This window comes from Capricornis sumatraensis, chromosome 3 (assembly GCF_032405125.1).
Source record: "Capricornis sumatraensis isolate serow.1 chromosome 3, serow.2, whole genome shotgun sequence".
Lineage (NCBI taxonomy): Eukaryota > Metazoa > Chordata > Mammalia > Artiodactyla > Bovidae > Capricornis > Capricornis sumatraensis.
In genome coordinates, this window is record NC_091071.1 from 96221223 (window position 1) to 96248763 (window position 27541).

A 27541-nucleotide genomic window follows, 5' to 3' on the forward strand; every position below is an offset into this window, starting at 1 on the left:
TATGGCAACTATTTAAAAATATTTCTGTAAAATGCTTCCTAGACCACCATTGGCCCAAACTCTTGGCAAACATTCCCGTGTGTATATATAGCTGTTTTTATAAATGTCATTCTGTAAGAGCTAACTCCTTCAGAAACATGTTTATCTTAATTAGGAAAGTCAACAGACTTCTAATAGGAAGAAATGGGTATTTTTCTCTGTGGTATCAGAGGCATCAAAAGATCCAGTTCTTCTGCCAAACCAATCTTTCTTCCTGCCTGCCTTTCAGACTCAGGTGACTGCAGACAGCTGAGCAGGCATTTTCCCCAAAGTCTCTACTGACCTGGCTCCAATCTTTGCTCTGTCCCTCATCTCTCTCTCTGTGTCACTCTTCCTGTGTGGGTTTTTTTTTTTTTTTTTTTTTTTTTTGCCTTGGGAAACCTAGGGATATTCATGGCACTGAGGCAAATAATGTGGAATTAAAAACTAAATTCTTGAGGCCTTATCCTAGCAACAAGACCATCACCATCTGTTCAGAAGACAAGCCAGCTATTATCCACTGCATTCTTTATACAAACTCCATCACCTGTGAGGGGAAAAAACTTGCCCCTTCCTGGGTTCTCTCTTTGTCACAAAAGAAAGAAATCTGTTTCCCTGTGATGTAGTAAAACCTAAAGAAAGCAAACAGGATTGGAAGTACTTAGGACAAATTTAAAGAAATCTACCCAAAGGCCCTATACGGTCAATCCAAAATGTCTGATAATTGTCATCTGCACATAATAAAACCTGACAAAAATATTGTTGATGTCTCTCAGTAGCCACTAAATTATTTAAATTAGAAAATAACAAATGGAGTGTGTGTGTCTGTATTTTGGTAATAAAATGATTGTCATACTCTCCCCTTTATTTTTAGCTTCAAAGATTTTATTCATTTCACCTTTCAAAAACTACAGCAAAATTTATGTTTTGGAAGTGGCATTAAAATGTTATTTCAGTACTTCAGGGTATGAATCGATCTATTTAGACATCTAGTTTAGTCCAGGATGAAAATTTTTCCTTGAGAAATGTAACTCAGTGATATTTTGTGCAATAAAAATTATATTATTAAGAATACACAGTCTGTTTCCTCTTCTAAAATAGTTCAGTACAAAGGAATACAATATCTGTAGATAGACTATTTGAAAACCCCAAACAGCATCCAAAGTCCAGATATATGATATAATTCCATATTATTTTCTTTCTAGAAAGAAATACACATGGAGATATAATCCAATAAATTAAAAAAGAATAGATTTAATGACTCTCTACCTTGCGCCAAGCATTACATAATGTGCTATTATTTTTAAAAATTTGACATGATGTTTATGAAAAATATATCAACAAATAGAAGTGAAAGTGAAAGAGTTGCTCAGTCGGTCTGACTCTTTGCAACCCCATGGACTGTAGCCTACCAGGTTCCTCTGCCCATGGAAATCTCCAGGTAAGAATACTGGAGTGGGTAGCCATTCTCTTCTCCAGGGAAATCTTCTCCACTCAGGGGTTGAACCTGGGTCTCCTGCATTGCAGGCAAATTCTTTACCTTCTGAGCCACCAGAGAAGCTCCAACAAATAGAAAGTGTCCCTCAAAGCCTAGAAATAGTAGCTCTATAATTATAACTAACATTTGGTTGGTGGTTATTACCTTATAATCCATCCATCTTTTCTACATTATCTCATTTGATCCTGATAAAGAGTCTGTGATGCTGGCTGAGCAGTCATCCCTATCACTCACTTAAAGATGAGAAAACCTAAATTTAGACAGGTTGTGCTGGTTTTCCCCTGGTTCCCTAAGAATCTAAAATCTACTTCAACCAAATCTAAAACTAAACTCTTTTTTAAGGCATTATTTATATTTGTACTTAAATAATGTGAAGATTCAGGCTAAAGCAGCAACAGCTCTTCATTCTCTGGAGTACATTACTGATATGCTGGCTGATGTTCAAAAATATCATTTGTGTTGTACCTAGGCCCTGTGTTCATGAGTCAGTGTGCCCAAAGTTGTCTGTAAAATAAAAACTGAAGTAACCCGTGTGATTGTTAATTATCTTCCTTTTTAAATTACACCTTGGATTCCAATCATCTGCATATTGGGCACTAAAAATTTCCTACATGTTTCCCACATTGCTTTTGCTAAAATTTTCCTAGTCAGAGCCACAGTTGAAAATCCTTGCCAATAAGGTAGGGATTCTGAGAAGCAGCTGAATCATTCTTTTTATCCCATCTGTGAATATGCTGGATCTGAAGGGAATAAAATCCCAATAGTTGGCTAATTTTAACGGGTGGAAGTAATACATCTGTCTGGTTGCAGCATATCAGATGAGGACAAAGACACACATAAATATGGTAACCAGATAAGATATAGGAGAGCTAGGTCATAGAAGGATACTTTATCCCACAGACAGGTATTCAAATGGTGAAGCAAAAATTATTATGTCATAATAATTGCCTCTAGTCACTTAGAGCCACTTAGTTATACAAAAATATTATGAGATATTTATCAGGACATAGTACAAAGATGTGTGCAGGAAAATAGATTTCACAAACATGTAACATGGGATGATAACTGAGTAATATGTCTTTAGTAATGCTGTCAACTCAGTTTCAAGTCTACAGGAAAATACTTTTTCAAAAGATTAATTTTCCCAGCAAAATACAACTAATACAAAAACAATTATGCAGAATCATTATTCCCAGCCTTCATTTTCAGATTAACTTAAAACAGGTGTTAGTGATGCTAACAGCAATGTTTTGATCCCCATGCGGCCTGGTGACCTCACTTTCTCTGTTCCTTGAATAGAGAACATAGCCTTTCCTTCTTAGTTCCTTATAAACACATGCTGGCAGTCACAAAGGAGAATTTCTGAAAGGGAAAAATAGCAGGATCAGCCGGCAGACTAAGGAAATGGCATATATACTCCCCAAAACTGATCATAGTTTATAAACATCTTTTCACTAAAAAGATTCATTTTAACTGGAGTGACCAACAATTCAGGTTTGCCTAGGACTTGAGGGAGTTTCTGTGATGAACATTCTGTGCTGAAACTGGGAAAATCACAGGCAAACTTCAGTGAGTTGTTGACCCTACTTAGTTGTGAGATAAATTGGCTTGCAGTTTAATTTGACCACTACTCATAGTCTTTTAACATTCCTTTACAAAACATTTTAGGAAAACGGGACTGAAAAGATCCAGGTTTCTATTTTGAGAACCAAGAGCTCTAAAATGCACTTCACTAACAGAAATCTGGAGTTTCAAACCTCTTAATTTATGCAAGCAACTTTGTGAGTTCTGCCCACACTAAGACCATTGCCTGCCTTACTTCATTGACTCATCTTGTGCTACAATCAAGAGTTATCTTGCCTTCCTTGTTGTCTGCCTACTGCTGAGTTATCCATTCATCCTATTATGCCTCTGTTCCCTTTACTAAGCCTGAGAGCCTGATAACTTGTTAATGATGTGAAACAACCAAAAACCTATCCCCATCCCACCATTTTTTAATAGCATGGAAATGCTTCCCTACTCTTTTAAGTGAAGAAAAATGATTCAATAGATTACATTAGAGGTTGTCAGGGCACAAACTCATTACACTGTAAATTAATTTGTAAAAAGGGTGGAGGAGAAAAGTATCAAGAATTTATGTCTTTAGTTGCTTTGAAGTAACTAAATGGTTAGTAAAAGCAAGTTTATCTTTTAGAAAAATTCCAACAAGTAAATAGAGCAAGAACAATGGATTTAGAAAAATCACCAGCTTGCAACCCTGAAAGTAATGATGGATACAGGCAGTGATCATCAATGAATGGAAAATCATTATTGAAAGATTATTGAAGAACTTTAAAAAGCTGACATGACTTTTCAGGTTTAGAATCATTTCAAACAGGGCACCTGGTCATTACATGTCTCACACAAAAGGCATACACTGAATCACATGTGAAATGTTCTAGAATGAAACTAGTTGTAGCAAATGCCTCTGGTGCTCACATCTCAGCCCTCTGCCCACCTCTGATCTCAGCTGCACGTCTGGGGAATGGTTCCAATTCACTGTGTGCAAGCACCAGCTTCCACAGAAACCTTCAACCAAGGGGAAAGAGAAGCCAGTGGTGAGCTTGAGAGGTGCTTCCTAAACTCCCCAGAGGTCCCCACTGAACAGAGCCCTGCTGTCTACAGTTGTCACCTTGGTAACACAACCTGAAGTGGTCTCGTTCTTCCTGGCCCACTCTCGCTACTCCTCTGTCGGGTCTTCTGGAGTCAATTTCCAAATAAACTATGGGCACTGGCACTGGGGTCCTTCTTTGCAAGCCATGCTTTCAGAAGAACTTTAGCTAAGTTGTTGATGAAACCTATATCGAATTATCTATTTATAGGGAATACAGGAGATAGAGGAACAAGATCACTGTTGACTCAAGGGATATCCAGTTTTCCCAGGATGGATGACTGGTATTTCAAGCAAATAGAATGCCTGAAAGTAAAGGATAGAAGGGAGAGAGGGAAGAAGGACAAAGAAGAGGAAGAGAGGAAGAAAGAAGCCTTTTGCAGATAGACCTACCCGACCACCAAGTAGAGTATTTACGTGAACTCTGTTGAATCCAGATTTGAGTAAACCAACAACAACAACAAAAATTATCTTGAAAATAAACGGGGTAATTTGAATATAATATTGGGTGATATTAAGAAATATTTGTTAATTTTGTTAGGTTGATTGGCAAAGTGAAGTGGTTATGTTTAAAAAATGCCTTATAAAATGAAAATCATACTAAAGTATTCATCAGTGAAATCATGATATCTTGTCTGGAATTGTTTAAAAATACTCCAACTAAACAGCTTGGACAGCAAGGAGATCGAACCAGTCAATCATGAAGGAAATCAGCACTGAATATTCATTGGAGGACTAATGCTGAACCTCCTATACTTTGGCCACCTGATGCAAAGAACTAACTCATTGGAAAAGACCCTGATGCTGGGAAAGATTGAGGGCAAGAGGAGAAGGGGATGACAGAGGATGAGATGGTTGGATGGTATCACCGAATCAATGGATATGAGTTTGAGCAAACTCCAGGATATGAAGGATAATTCATAAGGTTGCAAACAAACACAAATTACAGACTGAACAACTCTAGCCAAAAAGGAAAAATGAAGTGAGGAATAGGTGGAATCAGATTGTTAAAATGTTAAGAATTGTTGAAGATGGTAATGGAAATAAGGAATCATTATCATTATTATTCTCTCTACTTTTGTTCATGTTAAAACTGTATATAGTGAAAAGTTAGGAAATAAAAAACTAATGGTCTGAAACACCCTGAATTCAAATGTGTGAAATAACATCAACTCTAATTTTGAAAGTGAAAGTTCATCACACAGTCGTGTCCAACTCTTTACAATCCCATGGACTGCAGCCTGCCATGCTCCTCTGTCCATGGAATTCTCCAGGCAAGAGTACTGGAGTGGGTTGCCATTTCCTTCTCCAGGGGATCTTCCCAACCTGGGGACTGAACCCAGGTCTCCTGCATTGCAGGCAGATTCTTTACCACTAGAACCACTCAGTTCAGTTCATTTCAGTCACTCAGTCATGTCTGACTCTTTGCGACCCCATGAATCGCAGCACGCCAGGCCTCCCTGTCCATCACCAACTCCCGGAGTTCACTCAGACTCACACCCATTGAGTCAGTGATGCCATCCAGCCATCTCATCCTCTGTCGTCCCCTTCTCCTCCTGCCCCTAATCCCTCCCAGCATCAGAGTCTTTTCCAATGAGGCAACTCTTCGCATGAGGTGACCAAAGTACTGGAGTTTCAGCTTTAGCATCATTCCTTCCAAAGAAATCCCAGAGCTGATCTCCTTCAGAATGGACTGATTGGATCTCCTTGCAGTCCAAGGAACTCTCAAGAGTCTTCTCCAACACTGTAGTTCAAAAGCATCAATTCTTCGGCTCTCTGCCTTCTTCACAGTCCAACTCTCACATCCATACATGATCACTGGGAAAACCATAGCCTTGACTAGACGGACCTTAGTCGGCAAAGTAATGTCTCTGCTTTTCAATATGCTATCTAGGTTGGTTATAACTTTTCTTCCAAGGAGTAAGCATCTTTTAATTTCATGCCTGCAGTCACAATCTGCAGTGATTTTGGAGCCCCCAAAAATAAAGTCTGACACTGTTTCCACTGTTTCCCCATCTATTTCCCATGAAGTGATGGGACCAGATGCCATGATCTTCGTTTTCTGAATGTTGAGATTTAAGCCAACTTTTTCACTCTCCTCTTTCACTTTCATCAAGAGGCTTTTTAGTTTCTCTTCACTTTCTGCCAAAGGGTGGTATCATCTGCACTAGAGAAGCCTAATTTTACTTCTACTTTAGAAAGTGCAGGCACCACAGTGATACTACCACTGGACAAAATTCAGTAATCCCAACATTTGTCTGTCACCTCCTTTGTTACCAGGCGCATATTTCAGTGTAAATTATTTTGTCACTGGTTAGCATACTCTAGAGACTTCTTATTATAGACCAAATGTTTGTGGTCTTCCCCAAAATTCATGTTAAAATCCTAACTCCCAAAGTGATGAGAGAGAATTAGGTCTAGATGAAGCCATGGGGGTGCAGCCCCCATAATAGGATTAAGAGAAACCAGAAGACTCTCTCTGCATGTGACACATAGCAAGAAAATGGCAGTCTGCAAACCAGGAAGAGCCAGCATCCTCACCTTATTTTGAAGAGAACCTGCTATTATCTTGACCTTGGGCTTCCCAGCCTCCATGCCTGTGAGAAATGTCTATTTTCAAAGCCATCAGCCACCTTGTCTATGGTATTTTCTTATATAAGGTGCAATTTCTGTGTGTACTTAGGAAACAAAAATTTATTTAAATATTAGCTTAAGCTAGATATTATGAGAAAGCTATAAAGAGAAAAGCAAACATCTTATATTTATACTTTGAAAGTGTTTCCAAATGCATTATTTCTGTTGATTCTTAAAGAATCCCCAAGAGTGAAAGTAAAATAATATGCAGCAAAATTAAATGATGGTGAATATGATCTCCCCTTCACAGAATTCTGCCTTGTCATGGTGAAGGGGCCTACGGAACTAAATGAAGCTATAAGCCATGCTGTGTAGGGCCACCTGAGATGGACGGGTCATAGCAGAGAGTTCTGAAAACACACGATCCACTGGAGGATGGAACGGCAAACCACCCCAGTATACTTACCATGAGAACCTTCTGAACTGTATAAAAGGACAAACAGATATTTGAAACCAAAATTTGAGTCCCCAGGTTGGAAGGTGTCCAATATGCTACTGGGGAAGAGTCGAAGAGAACCGCAAAAAGCCTCAGAAAGAATGAAGCAGCTGGACCAAAGCAGAAATGATGCACGGTTTTGGATGTGTCTGGTGATGAAAGTAAAACCCAATGCTGCAAAGAACAGTATTGCATAGGAACCTGAATGTTAGGTCCATGAATCAAGGCAAATTGGAGGCAGTCAAGGAGGAGATGGTAAGAATAAACATCGACATCTTAGGAATCAGTAAACTAACATGGACTGGAATGGGTGAATTTAATTCAGATGATCATTTTATCTACTACTGTGGGCAAGAATCCCATAGACAAAATGGAGAAGCCCTCATAATCAACAAGAGTCTGAAATGCAGAATACTTGGGTGTAACCTCAAAAATGACAGGATGATTTGGTTCTTTTCTTTAAATCACAATAATTTAAGTCTATGCTCCTATCCCTGATGCCGAAGAAGCTGAAGTTGATCAGTTCTATGAAGACCTAGAAGACCTCCTAGAACTAAAACCAGAAAACAGATTTTCTATTCATCACTGGGGATTGGAATGCAAAAGCAGGAAGTCAAGAGATAACTGGTGTAACAGGCAAGTTTGACCTTAGAGAACAAAATGAAGCAAGGCAAAGGCTAACTGAATTCTACCAAGAGAATGCACTGCTCATAGCAAACACCCTTTTTCAACAACACAAGAGATGACTTTCATATGGACATCATGAAATGGTCAATACAGAAATCAAATTAATTACATTCTTTGTGGCCAAAGATGGAGAAACTGTATATAGTCAGCAAAAACAAGACTTAGAGCTGACTGTGGTTCAGATCATTGCTTCTCAAAGCAAAATTCAGGCTTAAACTAAAGAAAGCAGGGAAAACTGCTAGGATAGCCAGTTACTACTTAAATCAAACCCTGTATGAATATGCACTGAAGGTAAGAAATACTTTCAAGAGATTAGATCTAGTAAACAGGGTGCCTGAAGAACTGTGGATGGAGATCCATAATAATGTATAGAAGGCAGTAAAGAAAACCATCCCAATGAAAAAGAAAAGCAAGAAGGCAAAGTGGTTATCTGAGGAGGCTTTATAAATAGCTGAAAAAAGAAGAGAAGCAAAAAGCAAGGGAGAAAGGGAAAGGTATATACAACTAAATGTGGAGTTTCATAGAAGAGCAAGGAGAGACAATACGGCCTTCTTCAATAAACAGTGCATTAAACTAGAAGAAAACAACAGAATGGCAAAGACTAGAGATCTCTTCAGGAAAATTGGAAATACAAAGGGAACATTTCACCCAAAGATGGGCACAATGAAGGACAGAAATGGTAGAGACCTGGTAGACAGTGAAGAGATCAAGAAGAGATGGAAAGAATACATGGAAGAATTATACCAGAAAGGTCTTAATGAACTGGGTTACTATGATGGTGTGGTCAGCCACCCAGAGCCAGACATTCTGGAATGTGAAATCATATGGGCCTTAGGAAGCACTTCTGTCAGTAAAGCTAGTGGATGAGATGGGATGCCAGAGGAGCCATTAAAAACCCTAAAAGATGTTGCCATCAGGGTGTTGCATTGAATATGTAAGCAAATCTGGAAGACCCAGCAGTGGCCGTAGAACTGGAAAAGGTGAATCCTCATCCCAATTCCCAAGAAGGGTAGTACTAAAGAATGTACTAACCATCGGACAGTTGCACTCATCTCCCATACTAGCATGATAATGCTTAAAATCTTGCATGCTAGGCTTTAGCATTATGCAAACCAAGAACTTCCAGATGTCCAAGCTGGGTTTAGAAAAGGTAGAGGAACCAGAGATCAGATTGCCCACATTCGCTGGATCATAGAGAAAGCAAGGGAATTCCAAAAAAAATCTACCTGTTTCATTGACTACGCTAAAGCCTTTGACTGTGTGGTTCGTAACAAATGGTGCAAAGCTCTTAAAGAGATGGGAATACCAGACCATCTTACCTGTCTCTTGAGAAACCTGTATGCGGGTCAAGAAGCAACCATTAGAAGCCTGTATGGAACAGATGGCTGGTTCAAGATTAAGAAAGGAGTAAGACAGGGCTGTCTGCTGCCACCCTGTTTGTTTAACCTATATCCTGAGCACATCATGAGAAATGCCAGGCTGGATGAGTTCCAAGCTGGAATCAAGATAGGCAGGAGAAACTTCAACAACCTCAGGTATGCAGATAATAGCACTCTAAGGCAGAAAGCAAAGAGGAACTAAAGAACATCTTGATGAGGGTGAAGGAGAAGATTGAAAGAGCCAGCTTAAAACTAAATATTGAAAAAACTAAGATCATGGCAACCATTACTTCCTGACAAATAGAAGGGAAAAAGGTGGAAATAGTGACAGATTTCCTCTTCTTGGGCTCTAAAATCACTGTGGATGGTGACTGCACCCATGAAATCAGAAGGCAATCGCTTCTTGGCAGGAAAGCTATGACAAACCTAGACAGTGTGTTGAAAAGCAGAAACTTTATTCTGCAGACAATGGTGCATATAGTCAAGGCTATGGTCTTCCCAGTGGTCATGTATGGTTGTGAGAGCTGGACTGTAAGAAGGCAGAGTGCCAAAGAGTTGATGCCTTCCATCTGTGGTGCGGGAGAAGACTCCTGAGAGTCCCTTGGACAGAAAGGAGATCAAACCAGTCAATCTTAAGGGAAATTAACCCGGAATACTCTTTGGAAGTACTGATGCTGAAGCTGAAGCTCCAGCATTTTGGTCATATGATGCAAAGAGCCGACTCACTGGAAGAGTTCCTGATGCTGAAAAAGATTGAGAGCAGAAGGAGAAGAGGGAGTCAGAGGATGAGATGGCAGGATGGCATTACTGATGCAATAGACGTGTACTTGGGCAAACTTCAGAGACGGTGAGGAACAGGAAGGCCTGTCATGCTGCAGTCTGTGGGTTACAAAGAGTCAGATACAACTGGGCAACTGAACAACAACATGAATTATCTGACATTAGCTACTTTACAGGGCTTCCGAGGTGGCACAGCAGAAAAGAATGCCTCTGCTAATACAAGAGACACAAGAGACATGGGTTTGATCCCTGGGTTGGGAATCCCCTGGAGTAGGAAATGGCAACCCACTCCATGGAGAATCCCCATAGAGAAAGAAGCCTGGCAGATTACAGCCCATGGGGTTGCAGAGAGTCCAACATGACTGAGCATACACACACACACACAGCTACTTTATGACTGTATAGTTGATCATACTTGGAAATGTCATGGTGAACCCGGAGCTTCTTGAAGGAAGTTTTTTTTTGAACATATTTGTGTTTGTGTCCCTAGCACGTAAAAGAGCATTTGACACATTATGTGCTTGCGCTTAGTCGCTCAGGAGTGTCTCTTTGTGACCCCATGGACTGTAGCCCACCAGGTTCTTCTCCTCATGGGAATTCTCCAGGCAAGAGCACTGGAGTAGGTTGCCATGTCCTCCTCCAGGGGATCTTTCCAACCCAGGGATCGAACCCAGGTCTCTGGCATTGCAAGCAGTTTCTTTACCATCTGAGTTACAAGGGAAGCCCAAGAATACTGGAGTGGGTAGCCTATTCCTTCTCCAAGGGAACTTCCTGACCCAGGAATTGAATCAGGGTCTCCTGCACTGCAGGCAGATTCTTTTCCAGCTGAGCCACCAGGGAAGCCCTTGACACATTATAGACATTTGATAAATATTAAGCCTTAAATTGCCTTAAATCCATTACAGAAGTAGTAATTGCTCATCTGTCTACTTCTCTCATCATTACTAGTATTACATGAGGGTCATTTTTTTTTTCTGGACTTTCTAACTGTTCTCCTTACATCTGCTGTTGGCAATACGAATTACATTGAAGATAGAGTAATTAAAAATGCAAATTTGATCACAGGACAACACTCACCCACATATACACCCACCCACCCACCTAAAACCATTAAGTTATATTTCATGACTCTATTGCTTTTATTATTTTCCACATTTATTGTGTGATTATTTAATTGATCTATGTCTTTCCTAACAGATTTTAAATTTGATTTTTACTGCAGGAACTTAATTAGTTATTGTCCTCTTTACCATCTCCAGGTCTCTACATAGTGCTTAGAATACAATGTGTGGTCAAAAATACTCCAAAAAAATTCATTCAGTAGCCAAATCTAAACTTGTTTAGAGTTATTTTAGCATGTTACTTTCCTTACCTGAACTGAACAGGTAAAATAAAATTATGGGGGAATATTCTTGTTAAAGACATTATTACTTTGCCAACAAAGGTCTGTCTAGTCAAAGCTATGGTTTTTCCAGTAGTCATGTATGGATGTGAGAGCTAGACTATATAGAAAGCTGAGTGCCAAAGAATTGATGTTTTTGAACTGTGGTGTTGGAAAAGACTCTTGAGAGTCCCTTGGACTACAGAGATCCAACCAGTCCATCCTAAAGGAAATCAGTCCTGGGTATTCATTAGGACTGATGCTGAAGCTGAAACTCCAATACTTTGGTCACCTGATGTGAAAAACTGACTCACTGGAAAAGATCCTGATTCTGGGAAAGATTGAAGGCAGGAGGAGAAGGAGACGACAGAGGATGAGATGGTTGGATGGCATCACCAATTCAATGGACATGAGTTGGAGTAAGCTCTGGGAGTTGGTGATGGACAGGGAGGCCTGGCGTGCTACAGTACATAGGGTCACAGAGAGTCGGACACGACTGAGCAACTGAACTGAACTGAATTCATTATTGTCAAATTAATATAATTGTTTCTATTTAACCAGTCACTACAATACCTGTAATATTACAGCTTACTATTAACAGAAAAGCAGCACCTACATCTCCTTGACACGGAGTGACCCTGCTTGTCAATTCAGAGAAAACAATGAAAGAAATCCATTTATCTGTCATTACCTATAATGATTATGTAGAAAGTGAAAGCACATTTGGCAGCTTTCAGGAGCATAAGCAATTCTAAATGGACAATAGGCATAAGTGGAAGCTGTAAAAAATTCCCATTCTGCTTGAGTCATTTGACTTTTAGCTCTTTGGTGAAACTTGTTTTACAGAAAAAAAATGCATAGAAAACTCAAACTTAATACAAGTAAATTTCAGAGCTTGTTATTTGGAAAAAAAAGAATTTTGAAGAACATTTGCAACCTGCTTTTTTTTATTGCTGGGTCCCAAGGCATGGCTTCCCAGAACTTTCCTTGTTAGTCCTAGGAATGATGCATCTTTTGCTCTCTCAGTAGCAAAAGTAGCACCACATCTCATATTATCATCATCCATGTGCTCATGTTTCTTTCACTGGTTTATAAATGTGTGAGGTCAAGATCTGGTTCTACCCACAGTAGGTGCTAAAGGTCAGTAACTCTTTTGAATGCTGTGATCTAATTTACAAAAATTCAATTTATACTGATGGCTTCTGTGACAGTATTCATTGTGTTAAGTAGAAGATGCACCAAGGTACATGGGCCAACTGTAGTAGTAAAAAATCATCACAGATGGACTGGCCCAAGGAGGGTAATGGTGATCGGGGCTGAGTTTGTCTTTGGAGTTCTTTTCCCAGCTCTGAACTCCATGTTGGTACCACTTCAGATCATCATTCTATCTTTTGTTCAATGGAATTAGGATTTAATGAGTTTCATTCACTCTATGTATTGATACGGAAGACCCGGATAAGGTATCTCATTAATTTTTTAAATAATTTTAAAGTGAGATTTTACTTAAAGGAAATATCATTAAATTATAGCAGTTTATAATATTATGATAGAATAAATTCTTTGCAAAGTTTTTATTGGAAAACCCTTTGAAAAGTTTTTACTATTTACAGAAGGATGCCGGCTTAAAGTTCATAGAATATTAAAACAGGAAAAGTTTTCAGATAATTTCTGGTTTAATACACTAAAGACTCAAAAAGATTAAGTGATTTTATTAATCAGCTGATGACAGATATTTATTCAGCACCTCTTGTACTATACAAGATACTAGGAACACAAAGGTGAATAAGAACAAGAATCTGATCACAGTGAGTTTCCAGGACAGCAAGGCACAAAACCTCCGAAAACCATGGCCCATGTCTTCCACATGTAGAGGAGATATTTACAGACTCTCAGCATTTAGAAAAAAAATGTGGCTTTTCAATGATCATCTTGATGAGCATATTAGTATTCATGGGGTGCTTATGTCTCTCCATAGGTACCATTGTTGTGGAACATATTCCATCTGAAAAGAAATAACCCCCTGAAGGGTATGCATTTTGAATCTAAACAGCACCCTTTCTGTTTTTAAATTTTAATTTTTGGAACTTAATAGAGAGTCTACTGGTACCAGAAACACTACATCTCCCCAAAATCATCTTAAAGTAGCTATAGAATCCCAAAAGCCTAATGAGTTTTTCAGAGTTTCCCTAGTTATGGAGAGGAAATCATTAGTAACTTAAGACAGAAATAAAGAAATCATCTAATTAATGTATTCAGAGTTGAATCTTAATGTCCAATTATTCTCTTGATTTAACACAACCTAGTAACAACATAACATAGTCAGCAACATTGTATTAATGTTGGAAGAATTAACGGAAAGATAGCCCTGTGTGGGAAGGAAGAATATTTTTTAATCCTTTCCTTTTCTCCCATACAATAAGAGAATCTTCTGCTTAAGTTAATCATGTTTTAAAAAAAGAAAAACAAGTAACCGGATAGAATTAACCTGAAAACAATGTTGTGCTGAAAAGTCAGAATTATATTAATTAAAGCTTATAAAATATAATTTAAACAAAGATCAGTCTGTTCAACTGCTTAAATATGAACAAATGATTTTTCTATCATTCATCCTAGTCTCCTAGTTCAGATCTATTGATTGATTAAACCAATGTCTATTTAAAATGTTTAATTTCCATATTTTATAAATGGTCCAATATTAAATAATACAAAGAGCAAAAAGCTGAAGTGCCACTATTGTCACATCCATATTTGTGCTTCCATTTCTTGAAAGGATGAAAATAAAGGAAGATTTTTTTTTAATATTTTAGTATTTTACATTAAATAATATAACAGACAGTGGTAATAAAAAATTGAGAGTATACAAATGTATTACAGTACAAATCTGTCGCAATTTAACCCCTAGTCTTTAACCCCTAGTCTCCCAGTTTTCCTCTACAAAAAAGAAGAAATTCCATCTAATTGTTTTCAGTTCTTTCAAAATTAAAAGTTCTCATGTTTTAAATATTAATAATTCATAAAATGCAATAGCCATATAACTGGCTTTATTTTAAAATCATTAACTACATCTCACATTCTCTCATTAAAACATTAAACTAAATAAGTTTGTTAAGATAAATTTCAATACTGCTTTAAACTTTCATCAAAGATAAACTTATATTCTCTGGCTATTTTTAAAAAGTGCTTCTTTGTGTTTGGCTGTGCTGGGTCTTCACTGCTGCCCGTGGGCTTCCTCCCGTTGTGGTGTGTGGGGGCACAATTGCTTCTCATTGTGGTGCTTCTCCAGTTGCAGAGCACAGGCTCTAGGCGCTCAGGCTCCAGCAGTTGAGGCTAACGGGCTCTAAAGCACTGGCTCGGTGGTTGTGGTGCACAGGCTTTAGCTGCCCACGGCATGTGTGGAATCTTCTCCGACCAGCTAAAGTTTTAAGCAAATTTCTATCTGCTTTGCCTCATCAGTAAGCTCAAGACTTGTTTTTAGTAGAATTCATTTCTAATTTCACTAGCCAGAGTCATAGGTACATTTGAAATGACTGATTTGTAAGTATATGTCTGAATAGTCTGTGTATCCATAAAAAATAGTATTAAGCTTGCAATATACATACAAGAACCCATTCTAGGTACTAGATTCAGTTCAGTTCAGTTTAGTCCCTCAGTCATGTCCGACTCTTTGCGACCCCATGAACCGCAGCATGCCAGGCCTCCCTGTCCAACACCAATTCCCAGAATTTATCCAAACTGATGTCCACTGAGTCAGTGATACCATCCAACCATTTCATCCTCTGTCATCCCCTTCTCATTCTGCCCTTAAGCTTTCCCAGCATCAGGATATTTTCCAGTGAGTCAGCTCTTTGCATCAGGTGGCCAAAGTACTGGAGTTTCAGCTTCAACATCAGTCCTTCCAATGAACACCCAGGATTGATCTCCTTTAGGACAGACTGGTTGAATCTCCTTACAGTCCAAGGGACTCTCAAGAGTCTTCTCCACCACCACAGTTCAAAAGCATCAATTCTTCAGCACTCAGCTTTCTTTATAGTCCAACTCTTACATCCATATATGACTACTGGAAAAGTCATAGCTTTGACTAGATGGACCTTTGTTAACCAAGTAATGTCTCTGCTTTTCAATATACTGTCTAGGTTGGTCATAATTTTCCTTTCAAGGAGTAAGCATCTTTTAATTTCATGGCTGCAATCACCATCTGCAGTGATTTGCAAGCCCAAAAAAATAAAGCCTGACACTGTTTCCACTATTTCCCCATCTATTTGCTACGAAGTGATGGGACCGGATGCCATGATCTTCGTTTTCTGAATGTTGAGCTTTAAGCCAACTTTTTCACTCTCCTCTTTCACTTTCATTAAGAGGTTCTTTAGTACTAAATTAGATACCAAGAATTACAATCTCTTTCCAAACTAAATTCAAGAAATGGAATCTGACTTTGAGAACCATAGAGTCTAATTGAAGAGATATAGTCCATGCAGGCAACATATATATGGCATTGTTATTAGTAATCACTGGACAAGCAGAAATGTAAGAATTCAAAGAAAAGAAAATGACCACTAAAGGCTAATTGTCAAGACGTGTGGGTTTTTTTTTCTTTTAGAAAAACAGGGTTTAAACTGGCCTCAAAATATGTGTAAGAGTAAGATGCATATATAAAAACAGACAGAATCCCAGAGGCATGAGGAAAGAGATCTAGAATACTTCTACAGGACAGCGAATGAACATTGTATCTGAAGTCCAAAATTATTAAATGGGCATAATGGGAAATCAGGCTAGAAAATCACTTTAGGAAAGCCAAGTTAGAGAATTTAGTCATTATGTGTCAGCAAGGTACCATTAGGGATGACTTTTGATGAGAAATTATATGATAAGTAATTATGTTTTATGAAGATTACTTTGGGGAATTCGTTTTCATCTAATCATTCATGCTTCCATTCATTCAACAAATACTGATTCAAGCTCTAAAATATTCAGGTATTCTACTGTAATTAGAAGCAAAGACAAGTAAGGTATATTTCTCACCCTCAAGATGCTTCTATCCTAGAGACAGAAGTGCCATTGATTGTGATGTGTGGCATGGAACAGTACCACTCTGAATTCTATGGATGTTGAGAAGAAAGATTTTCAGATAATTCTTGTGATCAGAGAGAGAGACATAATACTTGGGATCCTGGCAGAGCCAATTCTGGAATTATAACTTGAGATATCAGTATGAGTTACTTATATGACATGGAGAAGAGGAGGGAATGAAGATATTTAAGCACATGGGCACACTTTTGTGAAGGTGGAAAACCATAGCATGATGGAGCCATCTCTTTGTTGCCCATTGGCCCTTCTGTGATCTCAGCTACAGCTGTAATACACAGTTCTGTGCAAACTCAGAGGTGACATCCCACTCCCAACACTTCACACTTAAGGGCCTTTTTTCAAGTTCTTGAAGTCACTTAGCTTCTGAACAAATGCAGCCTGAAAAGATTAGGGTGTTATATCCAAAGATAGCCTTCAATTAGGAGAGTGGGGAGCAAGAGATGGTAGAATGACTCAGCTGCCTGTTCTTCTGGCAATTCAGATAGTATGACAGGCTTCTCAGAGGTTTCCAGGAATGAATCTCTATCGCTCTGTATAGGACTTCACTGACATACCCTGAAAAAACACCCCATCACTCTACTCTTCCTCCCTCATTTCTGCTTCCTTATACAGCCACCCAAATAAACTCCCTGCTACCAAGTCCTTGCCTGAGAATCAAAAAGAGACAAAAATTTCTTATTCAAGGTGACTGTAGGGACATGGGTAGCAATAATGAGAGGGGTCACAGGGGATGGACCATACTTGTTTTCCAAACTAGAGGGAACTTTGTGTGTCATGCTCAAAACTTTGAATTTTATCCATAAAGTTACAGAGAATACTGAATGATTTTAAACAAGAAAACAAAATGTTTAAACTCTTTGTTTTAAAAGATCTCCCTGGGACCAATGTAAAGAGTATGACTTGCAACACCGTAGATGGAGAGTTGAGGTCTGATTTAGAGACAGTACTATTATCCAAGGAAGGTATTTTGAGTCTTAATTAAGGAATTAATAGAAGGGATGGTAGGGATGAAAGTTATAGTTGAAAACCATTTGCTTTTAGCACTTGGTTGGATGTGTGGAGTGAAAGAGAAGGGAGTCTCTGCTTTGGGACAATGTCTGAGTAGCAACACCATTTGTTCAGGGACAGAATACAGTAGCAGTAGGTTGTGGGAGGCGGGTGGAATGAGTCCATTTTTCCGCATGTTAATACAAGGGCTTGGGGTAAAATTCACATGGAGAGCTAGGTGGAAAGGTTTTTATTGGTAGAGGTTTGGATCACAGACATATGCATATGTTGAACAGGCTTGTGTTAGGCCCTGTGATAGGTTCTCTTACATATGACTTCACTTAACCCTCATGGTAAACTTAAAATGTGGATTATTTTCATAACTTTGCATTGGAGAAAAAGATTCATAATTTAATTTGTTTAGGATCACTCAGCAAATGAGTACTGGTGACAGTGTTCGAACCCAAGTCTGAAAGTTTGAATAATGCTTTTACAGTATGTCACTCCCGCTCCACCATACTGATTATAACACCATCATCATCTTGAAATAGCTGATGATTGTAGAGCTACAGTTTTCAACTACAGCAGATAATACAAGTAACAGGAATCACAGGACTCACAGGACTCACGCTTGTACCACAAGCAGCTTGACAGTATGCAAAACCATGGAGCTATTCTATTACCCTACCTGCAATGAAAGTCACTTTATATAGCTGTCACATTGTTATAAATGGTTCTACCCAATACATGGGATGAAAGCAATATTATCTTTGTGAGTTTATAAAGCATGTCACAGTTATAATTAAAGGCAAAGAAGGAAGAAAAGTGCTCATCTTAAGTAATATACTTAAGATCTACAGGATGAAGGGTGGTAAAAGATGTGTTTAACAGCACAAAGTGGTAGGTGTTATTTTCACTGGAGTGCTTCACAGAACAGATGGACTCCTAAGAGTGAAAGGGTGAGGTATCTTGTGTGTGTTCAAGAAAAAGCAGTTCTGGGTGTAAAGTGAAGGCTTGGGAGAACACACATGCAGCTCTGAGTGGGCAAAGATTCAAGACCATGGTTATACAGAAATTTAAGTTACAATTGTAGTGAGGATCAAGACTTAATAAGGAATAGAGAGAATATATAGAGAAAAATTGGCTATATGTACATACATGTAGTATATATATGTACATGGGACACATATTAACAGAGACTTCTAAAGATAAAATCATAAAATATTCAGATTGAAGAAGATCTGGCAGAGTATCATAATTGACAAGTCCTACTTCCACCCTCATTCTGCACAAGAAGAAATAAATGGAAAGCTTCAGTGATTTTTCCCAAGATTTAAATCCACCAATGGGCTGGGCATTTATTTGTCTCACTTTATGGATGGAGGAGCCTGGTCAGCTGCAGTCTATGGGGTCTCACAGAGTCGGACAGGACTGAGCGACTTCACTTTCACTTTTCACTTTCATGCATTGGAGAAGGAAATGGCAACCCACTCAGTATTCTTGCTTGGAGCATCCCAGGGACGGCGGAGCCTGGTGGGCTGCCAGCTATGGGGTCGCACAGAGTCGGACATGACTAAAGCGGCTTAGCAGCAGCAGCAGCATGGTAAAGTGAAGATTTGATTATAAATGATAGTGACCTTTCCTATGCATCTTCCTATGTGCCTTCCTATGCATGAATCTTATAATACATGATTCTGTCTTAAAATGTAGTCTTTTAATATTCTTGAAACAATAGGATCACCAAAGAGATGTAGCAAAATCCATGGGATTTGTGAGATACTTACTGGGTTTTGTTGTTGTTGTTGTTGTTAGTATTTTTAATCATTCATGTGAAGTTAGTTTATGGTCAATACTTCTTGGCCATAAACCTAAAGGATAAATATTTATAGAATCTCTGAAGTTCTATGGAATTATAGCTCTCTTAAAAGGAAGTATCCTATTATTTTATAATCATTTTGAATATCAAAAAGATAATATTAATTGAAAGGTTTTTTATTTCTTCATGCACCTTGTGGTTCTCAAGCTTCAGGGAGAAGCCCCAGAAGCACCTGGAGGGCTTGTTAACACACAGATCACTGGGTCTCACCCCAGTGTGCATGATTCAGTAGGGCCAGGAAAGGCCTAGAAAATCTGCACTCCTCACAAGCTCCCAGTGGTGTCAACGTTGCTTGTCCAGAGACCCTCATCTGAGAACCACTGCACTAATTAGATCATAAACAACCTGTGGATAGAAACTGTGTCTCACTCATTTCTGTACGCTTAGTGTCTACCATAGTAGAAACTCAACAAATGTTTATAGGAATGAATAAATGACTAAGTGATTATATAAATGATGTCACTAAAAATGTTAGCTAATTTGGACTATTAACTGCCCAGCTTAAGAGTCTTCTTGTTACTCCCACTTATAAAGAAATTAATAAATCAAGAAAATATTAAGTAATTGCTGTCCCATTTGCTGAAAATGGAAAAGCTGAACTCTGTGTTGTCATGGATACAGTATTCTATTTTCAGTACTAGTCTTGTCCTACTTGTTAATGACTGTTACAGTAACCAATAGGAAAATAACACTTCACTCACCACATTTCATTAAATTTAACACCTCATATTAAGCTTAATGGGACAATAAGAACAAAGTTCTGTTTGCCAATTGTTTACAGAATTCCACCATTTCCCTGTAGTTAGTGACTTAGACAGCATCAATCTTTATGAAAATCTCCCCAAATAAAAAGGAGATAGGAAAATAAAAGCTTTCTATTTGACTTAATAATAATGACCTCTGGGCCGGACATTTCCTGACATTTAACCAATAGTCAAATTAAAAGACTCTACTGTCTTTGATTCAGGGTCTCTGCTTCTACCACAGATTATTACCTTGCAGGAAATGCCCTTACTTTAGAACATTATAAATTTAATAGAAGAGAGAGCAAAATAATATGAATTCTGAGAACCAGGACCTTAAATACTTGCATTGTAAAAGGATAAATGCAAAATATGGTGGAGAAAAGACAAACTAATTTAACTTGAATAAAATCCTTCACAGTTTGATCTTGATGCCAATCACAATGAAATAATAACCTTAATCATTGCAATGTGGAATCATGTTACTTTATTTCCAAGGAAAATTGCACTGTGAGGGTAAAGAGCTTCCTAATGCATCAGGAGAGGACTGATTATAAACAAACAGTTCAGGCTCCAGAAGAAAAAAAGAGATAATTAAATATATTTAACAATTCATACATCTGAGCAAAAGATCAAGGAAATATTGGAAAACATAATCATTTAGAAGTCAAGGGGAATAAATAGGGTAGGAGAAAAGGACAGATAACTCAGAGGGACTGAATAAATCTCAGATAGGATATAAAAGACTGGAAACAGATGTTTATATTAAACTGCCAATGGAGTGATGAAACCATACAGATTGCGGTACCAATTTAACTGGAAAAAAACTATGGCGAGCAGACAGAGATTTGAGTTGGAGCTCTATTTTCCACCAGTCAACTAAAGGAGGTGACTGCTGCCGCTACTGCTAATGATGAATACCATATGCTAGCAAGAGACACAGCCAGTGTGCTCTGCTGTGTGTGTTGGTTTGGGAAGATATGTGTAATTTTCTTTATCGGATACAAAATTAGTGCAACTTCAAATAGCTGCATGCAAAATGCCTGAAGAAGAGCTCATATCACTTCTCATTGAAAAAGTTAAGTGAATCATTTAAAATTTTTTTCATCTCAACACAATAATTCAGCTAAAATAGTTTTACCTGATATAGCCATGATATTGCCCTATTTTTTATTTTTTTTTAAATAGAGAGGAAGGCCTACCACAGAATAACCATATAGTCAAACAGTCAAATGTGATATTAAAAAACAGGAAATTTGCTGCTGACAGGCTTCTTTAATTGAGTATGTGTATATATGTATATATACACACATACTCTCTCTCTCTCTCCCTCTCTCTCTCTGTCTCTCTCTATATATATACATAAACATATAAGGTTTACTTCTTGTATCAGCTAAGAAAGGATCCAAAACTTGTACTTTCATCATAAATTTCATTTCATATTGAAAAATGTCAATTTCCCAGTTTACAAAAAGCAATCTTCAAAAAAAGAAAATACTGGAATTGGCAATTTGGAGTTGGCTGTTTTCTTTAAGGAAAAACTGTGGTCCATATGCAAGGCTAAAATAAGCAAATGGGCAAGGTTGAAGAAAAAAGGAGATGAAAATTGGTGTGTAAGTGATATTATTTTCTTTAATGTAAGCAGCTGTAATTTCCTTAATTCTGAGGCAAACACCTGGTTAACCTGATCAATTCAGCAGGAGAGAAATAAAAAAAGAAAGAAAAGAAAGCCTTGGTTATCTCCTTTCATATCTGACATGACTGTTGATCTGAATTTTTTATATCCCCATCATTATCTTAATGCCGTATAGACATGGTCTACATGTTTGTTGTTGTTTTTGGTTTTTTTTCTCCAAAACTCATTAAAATATGGAGAGGAGAAAGGGAGAGCCACAGAATAACTTAAAAATATTTTGGTAGTCCTCATTATAAAGAGTTTTAAGTACGTTGGATTTTATTTTATTACATGGTAATAAAATTTGGCCAGAGTAGAGATGCTCAATCTGGAACTCCAAGGCCAAATATAAGTGCTGCAAAGTCATAACCACTGAGGCTTTGACCGAGTAGACTTGGAGCTGAGGAAAGCAGTTGCACCAGAAAAACCCTCTGCACTATTAAAGGTACTACTTTTTAAAAATACCCTCTGCCTTGCCAGCTGAGGTTCCTTTTACACTTATTATTATGGAAAGAAAAAAAAGCTTCTGACTGAATGTGAACCTCCTAAAAAATATTATAAAATCAACAAACAAATAATAAAATATGCCTACTAATCTAATTCTGTTCTGAAAAATGAAAGAAATTTTTTTTAAAGACTGTCTACTAGAAAAATGAGAGAAAGAAGAAAATTAACTGTTTATAGAGACATTATGCTGCCTTTCACGCTACTGTCATTTCATTCCTTTCAGTAGGCCTGGGTCTTGTTTTCCCTGCTGAAATAGTCTTTTGGATCTCTAATATCAAGGGCAAACGTGTTACTTGATGGCATTCCACACTTGTCTGTTGGGAAGACTCAAATCACGTGATTCTCTCTCCTGCTCCTGGTCCAATGCTGACCTCGTTCACAGCCTAACTGTGCAGCTTCTCCGAGACTGTGCGTGACCAACCGAAGGGCCTGGTGAGCTAGCCTGAGTTCACCTTCAGATCCTTCAGAGTCATGAATCCTACTGAAATTCCTCGCAAAGCTTTGCATTCCTTGCTAGGAAGAGCAATTACTCTCTGGAAAACTTGCAAATACTCCCTAACCTAACAAGGGAACTGGGGCATGCTTGAGGAAGCCAGACAGACACCAGGCTCTGCTCCATCCCCCACTATCCTGCTTGGGTTCCAAGAATCAACAATGAACTAGCAAGCATGGAAAGAAATTAGAATTGTAGAAGTGCCAAAGGTATTCCTTGGAGCAGTGAGAATATTGTGTTGTCATGTAAAAGAGCCCTTGAAAGATAAAGGAACAAAGTCCAATTATTTTACTGGTTCCATGTTCATGTGAATTGCTAACTTCAGACTTCCAGTGATATCATAATGCCTGAAATAATTAATTCACCTCTTACTTCCAAAACATGTTGGAAAATTAATTCCCAGTGCTAAGACAAATTTGGCAGCAGAACACATTACAAATTTGCAGGTTACCTGGCAGTCATTTTAAAATGTCATCTTGGGTAAAATGTAGTCTTCTATCTTCCCTACAGATGCAGTCTGTCTGATTTGTGGGCTTCATTTCTCATTATATTAAAGAAAACATATGCTTTTTTAATGTTTTTATAAAGGAATACAAGTTACCTTTCATAAACATTTATATAGATGCAAAAATATATAACTGTAAAAAGTATTAATTTATATCTACAAGTAAGCAAGAATAAATATTATATGAAAACCAATTAAATTAAACCTTATAAATAAAAGTTGGAGGTAAACTTTGATGTTATTGCATGCTTTTTTTGAGGTTCATCATGGAAGGTACCTACATAATAATTTCACCTCAGCATTAGGGCAGCCTTGACTGCAGTGAATTGCTTGAACTGGCAATAAACCCCTGGATTTGTATATAAAAACCTAAGAATGAACATTGAGACACCACCACCATCTCAGTCTATAATTAGCACCCTGTCAGACAACAAAGGAAACAAACTGAGACATAAAAACAATTACAATGGTTGAAATACTAGGTGTAATCAAATGAAAATATTTCTTCCAACACTTTAAGATTTCTTTTTTAAAACTAATGAGCAAGGCTTTAGAATGCACAAACTCTGAAGTAACCCAAATTCCTTTTGATGGGATCTCATTTGGGCTACTTCAGTCCCAAGAAGAGGCTATTTAGGTGAATACTGCAGTAAAGGAGAAAAAAAAAAGCCAGACACAGCTGGTTACCCTTTCCTTTGGCAAAGAACAGCAATGGCCTTACCATCCTTATGTTTATGGCAACACAAACTACTTTATTTGAAAAGTCACTCATTTCTATGATTGCAGTGGACATGTTTTCATCAACAGAGCAGTTCAGGAGGAAAAAATTATTTTATTAGCTAATTTTCCTTTCATGAATTAGGGATTTTTCTCTGCACAGAGAGAAACTTCAAACCCCTTTAGAAATGGAAGCATGCCCATGGATTGACTACTACAGATCAAGTTTCCAGTGGGCTAATAACGTGCTCCAGTGAAAACATATTTTTAATTTGCTTTTAGGGTTATTTATTTTTTTATTATTACACTAAGGGTTTATAATTTAATGTCAAACATAATTTTGCACGAATTATGTGACTGTGCTGTGATGCAGTAGATAAGCTCAGTGTGCCTGGTTGGCATGGTCTCAAACGATGTTTTTGAGAAAATGGATCACCATTTGGCAGGTTGCCAATTCCATAAACTGCTCGGTAGAACTTAAAAAGGAAAAAGTTGCAAAAAATTTTTGTATTTGGCAAAAAATATTCCTAGTAATATTAGAAGCAGAAAAAAAAATTACTCTCTATTGCCATCTATTAGATGTAACATAAATTGTATAAAGCTAATTAAGAAATTAAAAGGCTTCCAATTAAAACTTGCAAAGTCATAGTCATTGTAAATTGTCAACCAGCCAAGTGAAATCATATTTTTCAATGAGAATATTTGTTTAAAATATAGTAGTCATCATAGTGTCTCCAAGCTTTATGATCAGATTGCTAAACATTTAGGAGCCTCGACAAAGTGCCAAGCATTATGCTGGGAATGGGAGATACACAAATAACAGCTGTACTGCCACAGCGTTCAAGAAGTTCACTGTCTAGTGGAGGAGACAAGCAGAGATGTCCTGCCAGAGTAATGCAGTAAATGTTGTAACGAAGTTATGCAGAGGGTCCTCTGGAGCACAGATAAGGGGCGTCTGGTCAAGATTCTGAGGGTGAGGTGAAAGGTCAGGAAATGGCCGCATGATGAGACTGTAGAACAGATTTAGTGTTCTAAGATGGAAGACAAAGACCCAAGAGAATTAACTTTTGAAATAAATATATATTTATATATCCATCCACAAGTTAAAATAAATGTAAATATAACATTTCTATGACATTAAGCCATTTTCATATGTGTCAGCTAATCCAAACCTCACACTGACTCTGTAAGTTTAAGGATGGGGGAGAGAAATATCTTCACTCTACAGGTAGGAAAAATAAATCCCAGAACAGTTAGTGACCAGCCCAAGGTCACCAGGGTAACAAATGTGTTGTAAGAAAGCCAAGAGCAAACTCCGGGACTCCTGACTTCCAGACCAACTGTCATGCTGGTGCACACCACTCTGCCATTATCCTGCTCATTTATCATATCATCACTAACAAAACAGCAATAATTGAACCTTTAGGCATAGAATGTGTAATTAGAGAATAATGTGAAATGTCATTTTGGCTCTCCAATTAAAACAAAACGCTTCATCAAGGTAACATAATCAGTAAGAATCCCATATATATTTTAAATACCATACATTTATCAATCACAAATTCTAAATCAAATCATACAGAACATGAAATCAAAAATTTTTTGTTCCCACGCTATTAAATTCAAACAAATATTTTGGCAAATAAGTAAGTAAATCTGAAGGCTTAAAGCATTCCACTAGGCATCTGGCCTACTGGACAGAGTAGTCATATAAGTTATCTAACTAATTTTAGGAAAATTGCTATGATGTTAATTGGGTTGCTGTGTCATTGATCTAATTTTATCATAATGGTAAGTGAAATAACGGAATTGTGAAACTTTCAGGAATTTTTATTTTTTGGTAAATTCAATTGTCCTTGTAGACAATCTTTAGTAGCATACAGTTCTACTTTTGAGTTTCTACTCTTGCCTCAAAGTATTTATTTTTGACAGTATAAGAGATGTGAACATACAAAGCAATGACCTGACTTGGAATAACACAAGTACTTGAGGTGCTTTTCTTTTATTATTGAAGAGTTTTTTTATCAAGCATAGGATGGTCTGAATCAATCTCTAATCCATACAGGAAAATACTCAGTGACAAAATACTTGCTTTTAAATGTTCGGGGAAAAATAGAATTTTCTCACTACATAGAATCACAGAGTTGGTTACTAGCAATAATGACTTATCCTATTACTTGTCTACTTGGATTACTTAGGTAATCTATTGCAACTCCTCTTAATATTTTCTAGTTGCCTGTATCCTTACTATGTAAAAGAAACAGGCTCCTCCAAAGGCTGTATGTATCTCAGGTTAGCTTACGCTATGCTGCAATAAGAAAAATACCCCAGAATCTCAGTGTGATTCATAAAGATTTAGTGACTGTACCTGCTAAGTCCTTTATGGGTCTAGTAGATTCTGAGTGATGTCACAGGGATTTAGAATACTTCTATCCTGTAATTATGTCAACAGGAACATTCCATAGCAGGTTATTGCATCAGAGAAAGAGAGAGCTAAAAAATCTACACATCAGTTCATAGATGCTTTTTTATCTTTTTACTTCCCCTCCCAGCTTTTTGGCCAGAAGGAATCAGATGGGACTGGCTGACTTATAAAAGGGAAGGGAATGTGGAATAACCCTTCTATATTCTGTGAACAGCAAAATTTTTTGTCATACTGGGCATGGTTCTAGTGCAATTTACACTACTAACATCCTCAGAAACTCAAAGTCCCTAATTTAAACATATCACAATATAGATTATGCATCTAGAGTTAGAATGAGTATTAAATGTTAAATAATAAAGGAGATAATATTTTAAAACAATAATAAAAAATTACACAATTTCTAAAAACCAACCAAGTAGAAATGAAACTAATCTTCCAGATCACTTCTATTTTATATTTTTATTTATATATTCCTTCACTAAATCTTTATAGAAATCCTTTATTCTAGGAAAAGAAGACTCAGTAAGACTCTAAAATTCACCTGAAGTTATGATGCTATAAGCACTGGATCTTGGATTGAATCTAGTTTGATCTTAATCTAATATCTCTGTTTTTGCTACTTTATCATGCTGACTCCTCAAGAGTAAATTGATCAGGAAAATGATCAATATTTTCCTTCAATCCAACTAAAATTACAAACAAACAAACAAAAAAGCACCACAAGTAAAGGTAACTCCAAGCCAAGATTCTTGAGTGTCCTGAGAGCAATAATGTAAGAACTGAGTTCAAAAGTCATAAATTAGTCTGCTAGTTCAAGAAAGCCAAATGAAGAATGGGAGTTTACCCACAGTGCTAAAGAGAAGAGAGAATAAAAGTAGCCTATGAAATATGAGGATTTTAAAATGCAGGAGTTAAGGCTTGACACCTGTAACACAAAGAATATAGTGCCTTGATCAAGAACTGGCTCTGGCATCAGACTATCCTGGGATGATTCCTGATTTGATTAACCTTTCCATGCCTAAATTTCCTTTTTCTATAAGATGAGCATAAGGGCTACCTTATTAG